Genomic DNA, 18,243 nt, shown 5'->3' with positions numbered 1-18,243 from the left:
TGCTTCAGTGACGGAGGACTCCAACGTTCCCCGCCTGCCGCTGCAGCCCTCTGAGCTGCAAGTAACTATGTAACAAACATAGAAGCTAAACAAAACCCTAGAAACCTGCCGGGCTTCAGCCAGCAGGATCGCAACATTGTAAGCAAAGGCCAGAAACCTACTTTCAGCAGCAGAGGTCTAAGAGCTGGAGCCAAGCCTCAAAACTAAAGCTGGCCCAGAATAAAAAAAAGAAAAAATAAAAAGAAAAAAAGGAGCGGTTGGGAGTTCAGTCACCCCCAGCTTGAAAACAGCCATCATCCCCTCACCCAGGCTGGCCAGGCACCCCAGTGGGGACCCCCACCCTGATCCAGGACACCCTTCAAGGCAAACCAGCTGGCACCCACCCATGCACCAGGCCTCTATGCTATATAGTAAAAGGGTAATATGCCTCTCAGCACCGGGATCAGCGAAGCCGCGAGGCCTCCCAGCACCAGGATCAGCGTGACAGGGTGCAGCGCCCAAACCCCCTGATCGCCCTGCGGCTCTTTGTGTGACAGGGTGCGGCACCCCAATGCCGCCCCCCCCCCCCCATAGGCCCTGCTCTGTGTGTGACGGGGTAGAGCCATAACCTCCCCATCGGCCCTGCCCTGAGTGTGAGAGTGGCGGCACCCCAAGCCCCTGATCGGCCCTGCTCTGTGGATGATAGAGGACGGTGCCCCAACCCCCTGATTGGCCCTGCTCTGTGTGTGACAGGGTACAGAGCCCCAACCCCCCTGATGGGCCCTGCTCTGTGAGTGACAGGGAGGAATGCCCCAACCCCCTGATTGGCCCTGCTCTGTGCGTGACAGGGGGTGGCGCCGCAACCTCCCCATCGACCCTGCCTTGAGTGTGACAGGGGATGGTGCCCCAACCCCCCAATCGGCCCTACCCTGAGCATGACTGAGGGTGGAATCACAACCTCCCAATCTGCCCTGCTCTGTGTATGACAGGGGGCGGCGCCCCAACTCCCCAATCGGCCCTGCTCTGAGCCCAACCAGTGGCTGCACCTAGGGATTGGGCCTGCCCTCTGCCACCCGGGAGCAGGCCTAAGCCAGCAGGTCGTTATCTCCCAAGGGGTCCCAGACTGCGAGAGGGCACAGGTCGGGCTGAGGGACCCCCCTCCCCCCGAGTGCACAAATTTTTGTGTACCGGGCCTCTAGTCCTATATAATAAAAGCCTAATATGCTAAGTGTCTGGTCATCCAGTTGGCCGTTCAACCAATCAAAGCATAATATGCTAATGATATGCTAAGGTTTCTCAACTGCTTGCTATGAAGAGCACTGACCACCAGGGCGCAAATGCTCCAACTGGGAGATTAGCTTGCTGCTGGGATCCAGCTGATTGGGACTGAGCAAGATGGGCTGGACAGGCCCTGGAGCCCTCCTGCAGTCCCTCCCCGGCTGACCAACCTCCTGCGTCCCTCCCTGGCCTCGATCAGGCACCAGTGGGGTCCCTTGGTGGGTTTAGTCCCAATGGCAGAAAGTCCAGTTGCTATGATGCATACTGACCATCAGGGGAAAGACGCTCAATGCAGTGGCAGTGGCGGGAGCCTCTCCCACCTCTGTGGCAGTGCTATGGATGTCTGACTACCTAAGCCATCAGCCAGATATCCCCCAAGGGCTCCCGGACTGCGAGAGGGCACAGGCTAGGCTGAGGTACCCCCCACCCCCCAGTGCACAAATTTTGTGCACTGGGCCTCTAGTAAGATGTAATATACATTGATATATTTTCTATGGTGGACAATAGCAATTAAAATTCCCAATGTGCAAACAATTTGATCTCATAATTACACATCTAGGAATTTATTTTACAGAAATATTTATATAAAAATTGACATGTGGTCCTAGCTGGTTTGGCTCAGTGGATAGAGCATCAACCTGCGGACTGAAGTGTCCTGGGTTTGATTCTGGTCAAGGGCACATGCCCAGGTTGCAGGCTCAATTCCCCAGTAAGAGGCATGCAGAAGGCAGCCAATCAATGATTCTCTCTCATCACTGATGTTTCTATCTCTTTCCCTCTCTTTTCCTCTCTGAAATCAATAAAAATATATTTTTTTAAAAATTGACATGTGTACAAGATTATTAACTACAATGTTTTTGAAGTAGTATAAGATAGATCCAAATACCTGTTCATAGAAGAATTGTCAAATAAATTTTGATATGCTTATTATATGTACTTTGGAGTACATTGGGAGATGTTTAACAAATAAGGCCAATCTATTTATGCTCTTTAGCAAGTTTAAAACAGAGAAGGGAGCCCTGGCCAGTGTCGCTCAGTGACTGGAGCTTTGGCCACGTTCGATTTCCAGTCAAGAGCATGGACTGGGGTGCAGGTTAGATCCTCAGCCCCAGTTGGGGTGAGTGTGGGAGGCAACCAATGGATGTGTCTCTGTCACATTGAAGTTTCTCTCTCTCTCTCCCCTTCCCTTACATGCTCTAAAAATCAATGAAAAAAATATTTTCGGGTGAAGATTAACAACAACAAAAAACACCAAAAACCAACCAACCAACCGAAAAAATAAAACCAAACAGAAAAAGGATATAAAATAGACATAATTCTATGCATGTAAGAAAATGGTAAGAAAAGTGGCCTCTAGGAAGAGGACTGGAATGTGAAAATGACATTTTCACTCTGAGCTTTCTTTAAAATTTTTTTTTTATTGATTTTAGAGAGGAAGGGAGAGGGAGAGATAGAAACATCAATGATGAAAGAGAATCATTGATTGGCTGCCTCCTGCACGCCCCCTACTTGGGACCGAGCCCACAACCCGGGCATGTACACTTGACTGGAATTGAACCTGGGACCCTTCAGTTTACAGGCCGGCACTCTATCCACTGAGCCAAACCAGCTAGGGTTGTGCTTTCTTAATATTGATTTTTAAAAAGAAAACCTTGTGAATGTTAAACTTTCCCAAATAATTGTTTATTCTCTAAATAAACTTTCACTGGGGAGGAAAAGAGCACTATAAAATGGAATCTGGTGGAACAGAGGGTTAAGGGTTTGTTGTTGTCTGCCTTTGTTTTTATTTTATTTTTATTTTTATTTATTGCTGACACTAATACAGGTGTTTCCCACCTTCTACCCCTTTGCCCACCCTCCACCCAGCCCCAACCCCCTCCCTCTGACCATCAGCACACTGTTGTCTGTCCATGGGTTATGCATATATGTTCCTGGGCTATTCCCTTCACCTTTTCAAACAGCTGGGGGAAGACTTGGGTATGTTTATGTGATGCAGAAGAAAGTTGTTTGGGGAGGGAAAGCAGGATCACCAGGGAAGCCTTAGCTTTGGGCATATCTCCTTCCCCGAGATAAGGGAAGGACTGGTCCTTGGAAGACACAACTGGGGGCGAGAATGTCCAGAGAGCTCAGAAGAGATGAACATCCTGGCAGGCAGGTGAAAACTAGACAGGTAGGTATGCATTCCTGGAATCCAGCAGCAGTCGTGTGGACTCAGCTGGTCCATGGCTTCTGAGTAGTCGGATATCCTGTGGCTACTTCGCAATCTCCGGGCTTTTAACTTCGGCGGCGGCCGCCATCCAGAGCCTTTCCAGGTCTGTCTGGGTCTGCTAGCAGACTGGGGGCCACATCTGCACCAGGATCTTCAGAAAGGCATGTGGCAGGAGTTGTGGTTTCAAAGCCTCCGTCAGGCCCTTCACCTCTGAAGGAGGAAGTTCTATCTAACTGCCCTGGAGCGCGCCCTAGGCCAGGGCTTGACTGGGGTGGGAGCCGGAAGCTCCAGCCGCTCAGCCTTTATTTTCTGAGGAAATGATAAGTTATCTGCTGCTAGTGAGGGAGGAGATGGTGGCCCCGTAGGGGAGGTGGGGGCGGAGGCAAACACCAGCGGTTAAAATTTACCGCAGCTGCTGTGTGAGAGCAAGCACTGGGGAGGCTCTGAAGGTAGCAGTGGGCAGATTGGAGGTCCCCAAGAACCCCAAGGGCTGGCAGGCTGTGGGGCTGAGTTTGCCCTAGCGGCGTCCAGGGCCCAAGGACACTGAGTGAAGAAGGGGGGGAGCTGGCAGATTGGGGGTTCAGAAGGGATGAGGTCTGAGGCCAAGTGGGGAGAGGGGACGTAGTTATGTCCTGTGGTTGCCTCTTTGTCTCCCCAGTGGACTGCACCCCCTTTCACCTCCATGGCAGGGAGCCCCATCCCATCCCAGGCCCCCTTCTCAGCATCCCCAGGGCCTGAGAAGGTGCCTGATCAGGGGACACATGTGAAATTGGTTTCCTGAATTACTCATTGGCCCTATAAAAACATTAACCACACAACCAACCAACCCCAAGTCTTTATCATTTGATTAAAGCTGCAAGGACTCTTCTATCCCTAATGGCATTATCCGGCTTATTTACCCGACTTGCTCATCAGACTTGTTTGCTATTTCCAAAGATGAAAGCCACTTAAGAAAATGCATTGACTGCATGCCGTAATGCAATGCTGTGGGCTTCCAAGGAACTAGCTTGCATTCAGTGCTTTTCCTGAGAAACATACAGCAATAAAATGCCCCCTTAATGATGTGAAATCCACTTTCAAAGGAAGATAAAGAAGAGCTATGTTTTTCAATATGCTCCAGGCATATTATGGCCAATAATTTTCAGGGCTGTACGCATCCCCTCCCCTTTTCTAAAAACAGCTTCATGGCTGGTGCTTGAAATTCCACTCTTGGCGACCCTTTGCTGCATACCTCCCTCCCAAAGTGTGTGTGCTTCAGGGGTAGGGGCTGTGGGGGGAGGGTTCTGAAGAGGGAGGAGAGCGTGCCCCTGGGCGGGGTAACATTTTGTGACTGACTGTTTTTCTTTTTTTAGAAAAAATTATGTTTTTATTTTCAGAGAGGTAGGGAGAAGGAGAGAGAGCTAGAAACATCAATGATGAGACAGAATCATTGATCGGCTGCCTCTGCCCCACGCTGGGGATCCAGCCCCCAACACTGGGGATGGAGCCGGGAACCGGGCATGTGTCCTGACAGGGAATCCAACTGTGACCTCCTGGTTCATAGGTCACCATTCAATCACTGAGCCCTGCCCCGCTGGGCTGTTACTGACTCTTTTTCTAAAAAAATGTATCTTTATTGCTGAAAGTATCACAGATGTCCCCTTTCCCCCAACAATGACCTCCCCCGCCCTGCATCCATTTAGCAGGGTGGCTTGCAGCTCAGAGAGGCCAGCAGACACTTGGTGTGTGAGGAGCGCAGAGGGGAGGCTCCCAGAAGCGATTTGGAGATCCATATGCGTCCTCCGTAGTTGGGAAGGGCCTACTGCAGGCTCTGCTCTGGTTTTCTCGCACCTCCAGGAGCAAAGGAACTTCGAGAGACTCACGTGCCCAGCCATTCATCCAACAGTATTTAAGCTCCGCTCCGGCTGCGTGCCAGCACCTGTCGTAGGAGGAATGTGAAGGTGCCCAAGTTCTGGGTCTCTCCCCGGATGGTCTGCAGACGTGTTTCCTCAGCTCCCACTGGCTCGAGGTCCCACGGATGTCTCGGATATCATTATCTAAATACCAGGATTAACAACTCATTCCTTAACGGGGGGGGGGGGGGGGGAGAGAGAGAGAGAGAGAGAGAGAGAGAGAGAGAGAGAGAGAGAGAGAGAGAGAGAGGTGTCCAGTGTTTTCCAAGGACCTGGGAAAGTGCACATGCCGGGCAGCACGTAGCTGCTAGGGCAGGGATGTCCGTGTTGCTATGGAAACAGCTCAGGCAGCCTTTCCAGTAATAACCTCTAGGTTGCTTTCTCTGTGCCATTTGTTCCAAGGACACACGTGCATAGCTGTTTCCTTTTTCTCATCTCTGCGAGTTGTTGACAAGTGGGGTGGGGAGGGGTTGAGTGGAGCCTGGATAGGAAAACAGCTGGTGGGAGGTGGGGCTCCCAGCAGACCAGTGGGACAGCGGCTCAGGTCCCAGCTCCCAGCCTCTGCCTCTGTGGCTGAAAAAGCCCCTCAGAGCTGATCACATTACACCACACCCACTGCCCACCCCTCTCCCTGCCCCCTCAGGCTGCATGGTGTTTAGGAGCAAGGCCAGAAAAAGCAGGGTTCCTGTAATTAAGCCTTGCTCAGTTTCCCAGAAGCGGGAGCAGGAGTCTGGGGACTCCGAGGCTGTGCACTGTCGTTGCAAGAGCATTGGAATTGGAGCCAGGAAGCCTGGATCCTCGTCCTAATCCTGGCACAGTGTGACTTAGGCAAGTCATTTTCATCCTCCTGCCTCGGTTTGCTCATCTAGAAAACAAGAGGACTGAAATAGAGCAATGATTCCAAAGTGTTGTGTCGGAGTCATCTGAGAATCTTTAGGAAAAAGGCAGGTTTCTAGGCTCAACTCCAGGGAGTCCTATTAAATATGTCTGGGGTGGGACTGGGAATCTGCATTAAGGTGAATCATTTGGAGAGTCTGGTGATATACTTGCAATAATTAGGACTGTGAACCACTGAATTAGAGGTAAATGTCAAGTACACTCAGATAATTGCAGAGAATATACTAAGAGTATGTTATCTGATTAATCCCAGGCCTTAATGGCCGTAATGCCACTTGCCTCATTATGTAATGTCTTTTAGTACAAGAAAAATTGACGATCATTGAAACCCTCTTGGGCAGGCATGACTTCAAGGGTGTACTTTGGCATCAGGAATGGACAGGCACTCATCCAGCCTTTCCAGGGTGACTGTGACCAACCAACTGCCACACCAGTGCTGCAGGGGTGGGGTGGGGTTGGGGGTGGGGGTTTTGGGGGAGGGGGCTTTGGGGGAGGGGGTGAATAGAATTCCCAATACTTTCTCAAAACTTTCTTTCCTTCACTTTAGTAAGTCCATTTCCTCTGGGTCTTTTTGAACTCTTCAATTTTTTTTTTTTAAATTAAATCTTTATTGTTCAGATTATTACATTTGTTCCTCTTTTTTTTTCCCCCCATAACTCCCCTCCTCCCAGTTCCCGCCCCACCCTCCGCCCTCACTCCCCACCCACTGTCCTCATCCATAGGTGCATGATTTTTGTCCAGTCTCTTCCCACATCTCCCACACCCCTTTCCCCCCCAAGAATAGTCAGTCCATTCTCTTTCTATGTCCCTGATTCTATTATAATCAACAGTTCATTCTGTTCATCAGATTATTTATTCACTTGATTCTTAGATTCACTTGTTGATAGATGCATATTTGTTGTTCATAATTTGTATCTTTACCTTTTTCTTCCTCTTCCTCTTCTTAAAGGATACCTTTCAGCATTTCATATAATCCTGGTTTGGTGGTGATGAACTCCTTTAGCTTTTCCTTATCTGTGAAGCTCTTTATCTGACCTTCAATTCTGAATGATAGCTTTGCTGGATAAAGTAATCTTGGTTGTAGGTTCTTGGTATTCATCACTTTGAAAATTTCTTGCCACTCCCTTCTGGCCTGCAAAGTTTCTGTTGAGAAATCAGCTGACAGTCGTATGGGTATTCCCTTGTAGGTAACTGAGTTTCTTTCTCTTGCTGTTTTTAAGATTCTCTCTTTATCTTTTGCTCTTGGCATTTTAATGATGATGTGTCTTGGTGTGGTCCTCTTTGGATTCCTTTTGTTTGGGGTTCTCCGAGCTTCTTGGACCTGTAAGTCCATTTCTTTCACCAGGTGGGGGAAGTTTTCTGTCATTATTTCTTCAAATAGGTTTTCAATATCTTGCTCTCTCTCATCTTCTGGCACCCCTATAATTCTGATGTTGGTACGCTTGAAGCTGTCCCAGAGGCTCCTTACACTATCCTCGCATTTTTGGATTCTTTTTTCATTTTGCTTTTCTGGTTGGATGTTTTTTGCTTCCTCGCATTTCAAATCATTGACTTGATTCTTGCGCTCCTCTGGTCTGCTGTCGGGCGTCTGTATAATATTCGTTATTTCAGTCCATGTATGCTTAATTTCTAGTTGGTTCCCCAATATAAGATCGAGGGTCTTATTAGTTTTCGTGTAGATCTCATTAAGTTTATCGGCAGCTTCTAAACAGTTCTTGAGAGACCTTAAAAGTGTGGTTCTGAACTCTATATCTTCCTTTGACAATTTTGTCCTGTTTCTTTGTCTCCGCATTTTGTTATGCTTCCTTGGTGCACCCCCTAGTGGTCTTTGTTCGCAGTCTTATAGTTAAATCTTGATTGTTGTAGCTCCTTCCAGGGAGGGTTTGACGTCCAGGCCAAGTGGCTATGAGAATCAGCTGTGTCAGCAGTGAGAGAACTTCTGTCCTCTAGGGAGGTGCTAATCTAGCCTTTGCCTGAGGCTATCCGGCAAAGGCCTCTGTGCAGGGCTTGGGCGGGGCGGGTCGCACAGGATCAACAGGGTGGGCTGGAGAGAGCAGTTATGGCGGCTCTCAGTCCTGTCCCAAGGGGCTCTGCCTCTCTGAGTCCCAGCACCCGCTGCAAAGCTCGGAGAGAAAGCTGCACTCGCTCTGACCGAAGCCAGACAGTCCCGCTTCTCCCGTTTGAGTCTGGGTCCCTAAAGACTCGCCCGGATCTGGTTCTCAGAGTCTGCGACTCCCTCCCGATTGAAAACAACAACCACGCCCTCCGCCGCCAGCCCGCTCCACGCACTCCGCACCTCAGAATTTGACTTCAGCACTGCGCCTCCTCTGAGTGTCCGTGTGCGTTTCTCTTTCCTCCTAGTTGTAGGGCTTCCACTCAGCCAGCGTTCCTGTGGTTCTGGGTGATATCCCTTCCATTTTTTGGTTTCACTTTTGAAGTAGTTGTTCAAAGCAGCAAACTCCGGCGTTAACCTATACCGCCATCTTGGTTCCCTCTTCAAATTTTTAACTATTCATTTATTCAACAAATATTGATTGAATGCATATATGCAGCCAGACTCTGTGCTAGGCACTGGATACAATGAAGAACAGGGTTATAGGCCAAAGATAATATAATGTCATGAATGCTATGAAAGGACCATAGTAATGCCTAGGATGGGTTCTTAACCCTGCCTGGCCTGAAATACCTTCTTGCCTTTCTCCTGCCTCTAAGTAAGGGCATTCCCCAAGGCTCAGTTTTACATGGACATAACATGGCATTTATTGGCTAAAGGGTGCAGCAGAATAAGGTGGGCTATGACCAGCAAACTGGATGAATTGAGGGAAAGAAGGTGGCCCTGTCAGGAAGAATCTCACAGTTGGTGATGAGAAGTTTGGACTGGAGGTCAATCAACATCAAGAAGATCCAAAGAGCTCGGAAGAGATGAACATCCTGAAAGGCAGGTAGGTATGCATTCCTTGAATCAAGCAGTGGTTCTGTGGGCTCAGCCTCTGGGTTCTGGGGGAATGACTACAGTGATGCCTTGCCCAGAGGAACTGAGAGACCGTGCATGACATGCAGGCATGGACACAGACATGTGGTGTGAAGGGAATGGAGGAGAGATCAGCGAGAGCTTCCCTGAGGAAATGATGGTTGAACTGAGATCCGAAGGATGAATAAGGATTAACTAGAAAAGAGAAGAGGAAATTATTCAAAAGGAAGAAGCAAAATGTGGAGGCCTTGTAAAGAAGAGGCTTTCATTGCCTGGTTCCCGAATAGAATCAACGGGCTCTTCTTCTATGGAGAACGAACAAAATCTTAGGAACCTTACATAACTGCAGGGTGGGCTAGGCCCTGGGAGACAACAGGAGGCCTGCAAAGGGGACAGAATTTGGGAAGGAAGTTTCTTCCTAACCAAAGAGAGTATTAATAGTCATTGTGCAGTTGATTTGAGGTTCTTGAGGTGGCCAACTTTTAAATTTTTATTATTTAAAAAATATTTTTATTGATTTCAGAGAGTAAGGGAGAGGGAGAGAGAGACAGACACACCAATGATGAGAGAGAATCATGGATTGGCTGCTCCTGCATGTCCCACACTAGTGATCGAACCCGCAACCTGTGCATGTGCCCTGACTGAGAATCCAATAGTGACCTCATGGTTCATAGGTTGATGCTCAATCACTGAACCACGCTGGTGGGCGAGGTGGCCAATTTGAAGGGCCCTTCTTCATCCTTTAGGGATAGCTAGGTAGCAGGAAAGAAAAACAGTAGGTACTTGGATATAATTATATATTTTACTTCCACAAAGGTAGGTACCTCATAACAGATTGTTATTTTTGTTTTAAACAGTTGATTATCTTTTAATAATTTAATAAAAGAAAAAAGATTTAATTTTTTTTATATATATTTACCATTTTTGGTGATCTTCATAACTTCCTGTAGATCTGAATTTTCATATGGTATCATTTCCCTATTGCCTGAAGAACTTCCTTTAAGATTTCTCATGTGTGAATTTACTGATGATAAGTTCAGTTTTTATTTACCTGAAATATCTTTATTCCACCTTAAATTTTGAAGGATATTGTCACTGGAAATAGAATTCTAGTTTGACAGTGTTATTCTTTCAATACTTTACAGATATCATTCTATGGACTTCTGGCCTCTTATCATTTCTGGAAAGAAAGTAGTTGTCATTCTTATCATTGATTGTCTCTGATATAATGTTTTCTCCCCTTTTGCAGCTTTTAAGATTTTCTCTTTCTCTGTGGTTTTTAGAAATTTAACTGCTAATACAGTTGTTTTTTCTTTTGCATTTATCATACTTAAGGTTTGCTGAGCTTCTTGGGCCTGAAAATTGATGTTTTTAATAAAACTTAGAAAAAATTTTATCTATATTTTTTCAAACCTTTTTGCTCAATTCTCTCTCATATCTTTCTGGGTTTTCAATTGCCTATGTGTTAGACTTCTTACTATCTCACAAAGAAAGAAAACTTTGGTTATCCTCCTATATAATAAAAGGATAATATGCAAATGACCCTAACGGCAGAACGACCAATGCAGGAGCTGCCCCCTGGTGGTCAGTGCGCTTCCACAGGGGAATTGACGTTCAGCCAGAAGCCAGCTCATGGCTGGCCAGCACAGCAGTGGTGGCGGGAGCCTCTCCCACCTCTGTGGCAGTGCTAAGGATGTCGGACATCTCCCGAGGGCTCCCGGGCTTTCAGAGGGATGTCTGACTGCCAGGATGTCCGACAGTTTAGGCCTGGCCTAAACTGGCAGGTGGACATCCCCCAAGGTGTCCTGGACTACAAGAGGGTGCAGGCTGGGCTGAGTTTTCATGCACCAGGCCTCTAGTTTTTTAATAATTTTCATCTCTCTCCTGAAACTTCCCATTCTTTCATCCATCATATCCACTCAGAGATGCTTTATTATAGTTATCATTGTTATTTTAGAATCCTGTCTTTTAATTCCAACATATGGGTTGCTAATATATCTGTGTCCATTTACTGTTTTCTCTTGACTATTGGTCACAATCTCCTGCTTCTTCATCAGTCTGATAATTTTTTGTAACATATTCAGCATTGGATATTACATTGCAGAAGTGCTGGATTTAGCTATCTTACTCCAAAGAGAGTTGAGCTTTGTCCTAGATAGCAGTTAAATTACTGGTGGAACACTCAGTTATTATAAAGGCTTCATTTTGGTCCTATTATGACAGGGCTATTTCCCCCCTAATCCTAAGGGTTAGCCCTTAGTCTTGGGATATATTTCTTATTCCTAAAATATGATGCTTATGGGATTTTACTGAAAAAGTAAGGCGCTCTAAATTTGTTTGAAGTTCAAACTTGAACTTAAAATTCAGTCTCCTCAATATTAGACAACTCTTAAAATATCTGCATAGATATTTAGCCACTCAGTCATTGCTTTCTGCTGGTTTGCTTGGATTCTTTCCCTGAACATGGTTAGTTCAAAGTCATAGAAGGATATGAGGGGGTTTTGCACATAGATTTTGGGGTTCCTCCTCTATGACTCCCTTCTTTCCAGGATTTTCACCTTCAATGCCCAACTGCTTTTCAAAACTCTGACCTCTGACTCCTTAGCCCAGCAAGACTGATGCTTTCTACTTGAACTCTATTCCCATACACCACACGGTATAATCCTTAGGGGACACATAGGATAAATATGGATCTTATTCAACACTTTTTTCTTCTTTAAAGGTCAAATCCTCTACAGTCTCTGCCTGTTCATCAATGTCCTCCAGTGTCTTCAACATTTTTTTTAAAAGTTTTGTCTAGAACTTTAAATTATCAACAAGAAGATTAATCCAATATCCAAATATATCACTGGGACAGGGATGGATGAAAGGTGAGTTCATTCTTAGCATATGACTTAAAAGGCTGTGAATCCAAAGTTGAAGTGATAAGAATGACTCTAAATGACTCATTTGGAACTCAAGCCAAATATGGCCCTTTCATAGAGCCCAGAAACAGCACTCAGAATTGTGATGAAAGAGACCAGTTAGGAAGCTAAGGTCTTCACGTAGGCATACGTTGAAGTCCCATTTTAGCGGGGTGTCAATGGAAACAGTGATGGGTTTTAGCTAGGCAAGTGGACAAACTTGGGGTCTGATGAATAAGGAGGACAAGGAAGAGCGAAGAGACAGAGAAGACCCTTCAGTTTTGATCTTGGATCATAAAACAGTAGCACAGCTCTTGAGAAAGGCACAGAAACTGAGGAGAGCTTTTACAGGTAGAGGAGCTAACAGTATCTGTGAATAGTTCACCTGGAAGAGACAGTGTTGGGGTCAATTAGGGTAGAGTTGGTGGTCTCTTTGAGGGAGCAGGTGTGGAGAGAGACAAGTGAAGACCCAGGGACTGATCCTTGGCAAATATTGGCATTTAGAGGATGAGAGGAGAAAGTGGAGCCTCCAGAAGATCTAGAGGAGGGAATGGAGAGGTGAAAAGGCATCTCTAGGAGAACCAATTAAGAAGGAAAGTTCAAGAAAAAGGGGGCCTGAACGCTCAGGAGCCCAAGTTGGGAGGAGGTAAGCAAGTGGTCAGTCGTGACTTGGTGAGGGTAATTTTGGAGAGTGGTGAGAACAGAAGTCATCACAGGAGGTTAAAGAGGAAGTGAAATTATTTATTTATTTGTTTGTTTATTTTTGTATCAATAAAACTTTATTTACAAAAGCACCACAATGGATTTGGCACATCAGCAATAGGGAAAAGACAAACTAGCATAACATGTAGGTGATATAATTATCCACATAGAAGATTTATTATTTTTTTTCTTTATTTTATTTTATTTTGTTTTTTCCCCATTACCATTTATCCTCTCTATACTATACCCTCTTCCAGCTCCACCCACCTCCTTATGACCCAGCAATTCCACTTCTGGGAATTTATCTATGAACTTAATTATTAAAAAAAAAATTCTCTGGCCCCAGCTGGTTGCTAAGTGGTTAGAGCATCAGCCTGAGGACTGAAGAATCAAGGGTTCGATTGCAATCAAGGGCATGTAGCTTGGTTGCAGGCTCGATCCCTGGTGGGGGCGAACACAGGAGGCAATCAATTGGGGTCTCTCTCACATCTATGTTTCTCTCTCTTTGTGTCTCTCCCCCTCCCTTCCACTGTCTCTAAAAATCAATGGGAAAAAATATCCTCGGGTGAGGATTAACAACAACAAAAACAGTTCTCTGCCTTTAATGCAATCCTATCCCACATCCTCTACTCATCCAACCCCAGGTCAGGTCCTTAGTTGCCTCCAGTCTTCCCAGAGACTGGTGGTTGCACCTGTTGCCAAGTGGCTTTTACGGGGCAGTCTCAGCCCTCTGGGGATTAACCACCCAGAAGAGGACTTGGCTCTGCGGAGAGAGGGATAAGCATGCTATGTGAGCAGCCTGGCCTCCCCCTGTTTGGAAAATGAATGTGTTCCACCTCCGAATTTTAATTTGAGCTTTGTAAACATTTAGCTAAGATGACAGATAAGACTTAATTACACACCTTTCTTCCCCAAAGCATTTTGAACAAGATTCTCCCAGGATCCTGATTGGCTGAAGATAAAGCAGAAGGAAGAATTCGTTTCTTAAGAATCATTTTTTTCCTTTTACAATCTCAGCATTAGCTTTTGGAGCTGGTCTCAGATGGGGTCGTCCTGGAGCTTGATGTGGACACAGCAGGCTCTAGCCATTGATATGGTGCCCCAAACTGACAGGCGAAAACAAGGATTAACTGAGTGTGGAGAGAAAGGTGGACTAAGGAAGGGAGGAGGAGAGGATACTCCTTGGGACCCAGTTTGATGAAAAGGCCATTAAACAAGATAGAGAATATAGGAGGAATAATGCATTTGGGGGAAGATATCATGACCTCAGTTGTAAACAGTTTGGTGAAGGGCTAATTTGAGATAAAAAGTGTTCTTTTGTTTTGATTTCTGTAAACATTTTTTTTTTTTGGTGTGGTGTAGGTAACTAGTAATAACAGCAATAAGATTTTTAAAGTCTCTTCATAAAATTGGTTAGTAAATACTTAAAAAAAAACCCTTCTTTAATAAATTCCAGTCTTTTTTCAGATAAAGGAAAGGATCATTCAACTTAATTCTAGTATAATGACAGCTTCCAACTTCTGGGATCAATAGGGGACCTACCCGGATCCCTCTACTTTTTCCAAACAATAATGAACACAGAAATTACGGTGGATCTGAGCTGGTCCTGAGCAGGAAGGTGGTTAAAGGGCCCCAGTGGTGAGCTGTGGAAGGCTGGCTGAGGCATGGCAGGGTGGGGTAGGTTGGTGTTGCTGTGTGGGGAACTAGAAAGTGAGGAACTTGCAGAAACAAGCTCAATGCCCGGCATATGGTATGCACTTAATAAATGGTAGTTATTACACTACTTGTACACTATTGTTTTTCAAAGCATTCTGTACATTGAAAATCCAAGACAATATAAATGCTATTAGATGTGAGAGTGCAAATGAGTCTATGGTAGCAGGGACCATATCCATGGAGGCAGGGACAGTGGGGATACATTCACCACCAAATCACAGGGCCCAGCCAACTATCCAGCACATAGTAAATACTCAATAAATATTTATCGACTTAGTAAATGAATAAATAAAATCAAGCCAAAGCCATTTATCTCTGCAGAGATATAGTAAAATGTATTGGTTAAAAAAAGACTCCAAACCAGGTGCTGGTGTTCATATTCTGATACGGACTAGCTGGGAGACCCTGTGCAGGCTACATAACCATTCGGTGCCTTGGTTTGTGCATCTGAAAAAGGGAATGATAGTAAAAGTAACTCCCTCAAAGGATTGTTTGGAGGTTTCGATGAATTAATATCTGTGATGTGCCCACCACAGTCTCTGGCACATAGTAAGAGCTATATAGTGGTTTGCTATTATTATGGTGTCTTTTAAAATATACATATATATATTATTGATTTTTTTACAGAGTGGAAGGGAGAGGGATAGAGAGTTAGAAACATCAATGACAGAGAAAGATTGATCAGCTGCCTCCTTCACACCCCCTACTGGGGATGTGCCTGCAACCAGTGTAGCTGGGGTTCAATAAAACTTTTTCAAGGGACACTAAAATTATAATTTTCATAATGTTCATGTGTCACACAATGTTATTCTCTCTAGTCTTTTTTCTCGAGCTATTTAAAGCTGTAAAAACCATTCCTCGCTGTGGACTGCAGCCATACAGAAACAGGCAGCAGGCGGGGTTTGGCCCACACACCATGGTTTGCTGACCCTAGCTTCAGATGATCTTCCATAAACAGTGATTTTTATAACCGATTAAGAAAGTGTGTGGTGAAGTGTTTGAGGTTCGGTTGGGTAACATTAACTACTGTAACAGACAAACCTCAAAATCTCAGTGGCTTAGCCTGAGTGTATTTGTGCTCGTGTAACATCCAAGCAGGTCTCCTTGGCGGGTGGGCTGCTCACCTCCAGAGGGTAACTCAGGGACCTGGGCTCCATTCACCTTGCGGTTCCACTCCCATTAGCAGATGCGGGAAGACGAGGTGATAGTGAGCCTGCTTCTCAACCATATCAGCCCAGAAGTGACACGCAAAGGGGTTTATATGCCAAGGGGTTGGTGGGGGTTGTACTGAGAAAGAAGCCGGCCACTGCCTGATAATGATGCTCGCCTGTGAAATGGAGTGTTAGTCTGTGTTGGGTTGCTAGCTCTCCCTGCTACAGTGATGTTCTTGGGCAAGAACTCGAGTGTAGATAGTGATGCTGGCGAAGGGTGGTTCTTGAACCACACAGGGTGTAGAGAGGACATTCTTCTATGAAAGTTAAAGACACTAACCAACATACACAGAGGGCCAAGAGTCTGCCCCGAAAACTACTCTGGGTGTGTCCAGTACAAGCTGCAGCCTGCAGGTAGAAGCTTCAAATGTTCTTCATTCAAAAGCATGATTGTAACATATGTTTTTCTGGAAAAACTTCAAAGAGTTGTGACCAATTTCTTAACATGGCCATAAAAAAATCATCAACCAAGAATCCAGGGAATTTAGAGTATTAAGCAATATAGTCTCCTACGGAATCTTCCAAAAATATAGTCATCTTTTTTGTTTGCTTGTTTTTTAATGCTCACTGAGGATATTTTTCCATTGATTTTTTGAGAGAGTGGAAGAGACAGAGAGAGAAACATTGATGTGAGAAAGACACACTGATTGGTTGCCTCCTACACGCGACCAGACCTGGGTGGGGGATCGAGCCTGCAACTGAGTTAAGTGCCCTTGATCAGAATCTTCAATCTGTGGGCCGTCACTCCAGCTAGGGCCAAAAATATAGTCACCTTAAAATAGTATTTCCCTGTGACTCAGGGATTCTCAGCCTTGGCGCTCTTCCTATTTTGGGCCAGATAACTCTTTGGCATGGAGGCTGGCCAGTGCATTACAGGATGTTAGTAGCTTCTCCAGCCAGCTTCTACATACTAGACGCCTGTAGCATCCTCTGCACACCCTGCCACCCCTTACTCCTCTAGTTGTGACAACCAAAAATGTTACTAGACATTGTTAACTGGGGGGCAAAATTGCTCCCAGTTGAGAAATATTGAATAACTAAATGATAAAACTTACTGAATAAAATTGTTGAGAATGAGCCAATCAAATGTTGTAGGACTAAAGCCATGATGACTATGCTGATTCTACAGTGGTTGGTCTTGGGTCATGCTTTCTGACAATTAGGAATTGGGCTGATCTGTTAAGACATCTCTTGGTAAAAGATGATAGCATTCGATCAGTAGCGTAGACCAGAATGGTTGCCTTTAGTGCGTTCCTTTCAATTCTCAATAGCAGGAGAGTATTTAGCTACATATCCCAAAGTGGTTCCGTGTCAATATATTTAAAGTAAATAAAATAAAGCCTACAGTATTGGGGCTAAAATATGCCAGAATTAACTTTCTTGAAACTAGTCTCCAATCTGCCTGATTGTTCCTCACCCTGAAGGTGGCTGTAAGTCACAAGTTCTAAGTACAGGAGTCTTGCTCAGAGCCTCTGATCTTTACTATTTTCTGGTTTCAGTCTCAGAGGCAAAGATGTGGTCAAATAAATGCTGAAAATGAATCCATTTCTAAGTGTGATGGCAGAAACAAAATAGATAATAAATGCTAGTTATCTTTGTCATTATTGCAATTATTATTATTATTACTAGAGGCCTGGTACACGAATTCATACACGGGTGGGGTCCCTTGGCCTGGCTGGTGATTGAGGCCTATTGATTGGGGGGCCTGGCCAGCTAGGGGGAGGGACCCCAGGAGATTGGCTGGCCAGCCCCTCACTCCGATTGGGGCCTATGGGGGGCGGGGGGATGAGGGGAGTGGCCAGCTAGGGGGAGGAGCTTCAGGAGGTTGGCTGTGGGAGCGCACTGACCACCAGGGGGCAACTCCTGCATTGAGCATCTGTCCCCTGGTGGTCAGTGCGTGTCATAGCAACTGGTTGATCAGTTGTTGTAGTCGTGCAGTGGCAATGGTTGCTTAGGCATATATATATATATATATATATATATATATATATATATATATATATATATATTTACTACTACTACTACTACAACTGGCAATCACAGAGTGGCTTTGCTGAAAGCCATGCATGCTGATAGTATAGAATTTCTCCCTGCCTCCTAGTTCACTAAAGAGGAAATTTGAACAGAGTATAATCCAGGCTCTTTAACAGAACCTTTAAGACCCTGAGTGATCCAGCCTCTGCCTAAATCTAGCCTGATCTTTTTTTGTTAATCCTCACTGCAGACATTTTCCCCCATTGATTTTTAGAGAGAATAGAAGGGAAGGAGAGAGACAGAGAGAAAGAAACATTGATATGAGAGAGACACATCCTCCGGTTGCCTCCTGCACGAACCCCAACTGGGGCTGGGGATTGAGTCTACAACCAAGGTATGTGCCCCTGACTGGAATCAAAACCTCAACCCTTCAGGAATGGCAAGAAATATTCAAAGTGATGAATACCAAGAACCTACAACCAAGATTACTTTATCCAGCAAAGCTATCATT

Source organism: Myotis daubentonii, chromosome 12 (genome assembly GCF_963259705.1).
Source record: "Myotis daubentonii chromosome 12, mMyoDau2.1, whole genome shotgun sequence".
Classification (NCBI taxonomy): domain Eukaryota; kingdom Metazoa; phylum Chordata; class Mammalia; order Chiroptera; family Vespertilionidae; genus Myotis; species Myotis daubentonii.
Note: the sequence above shows the minus strand (reverse complement) of the source record.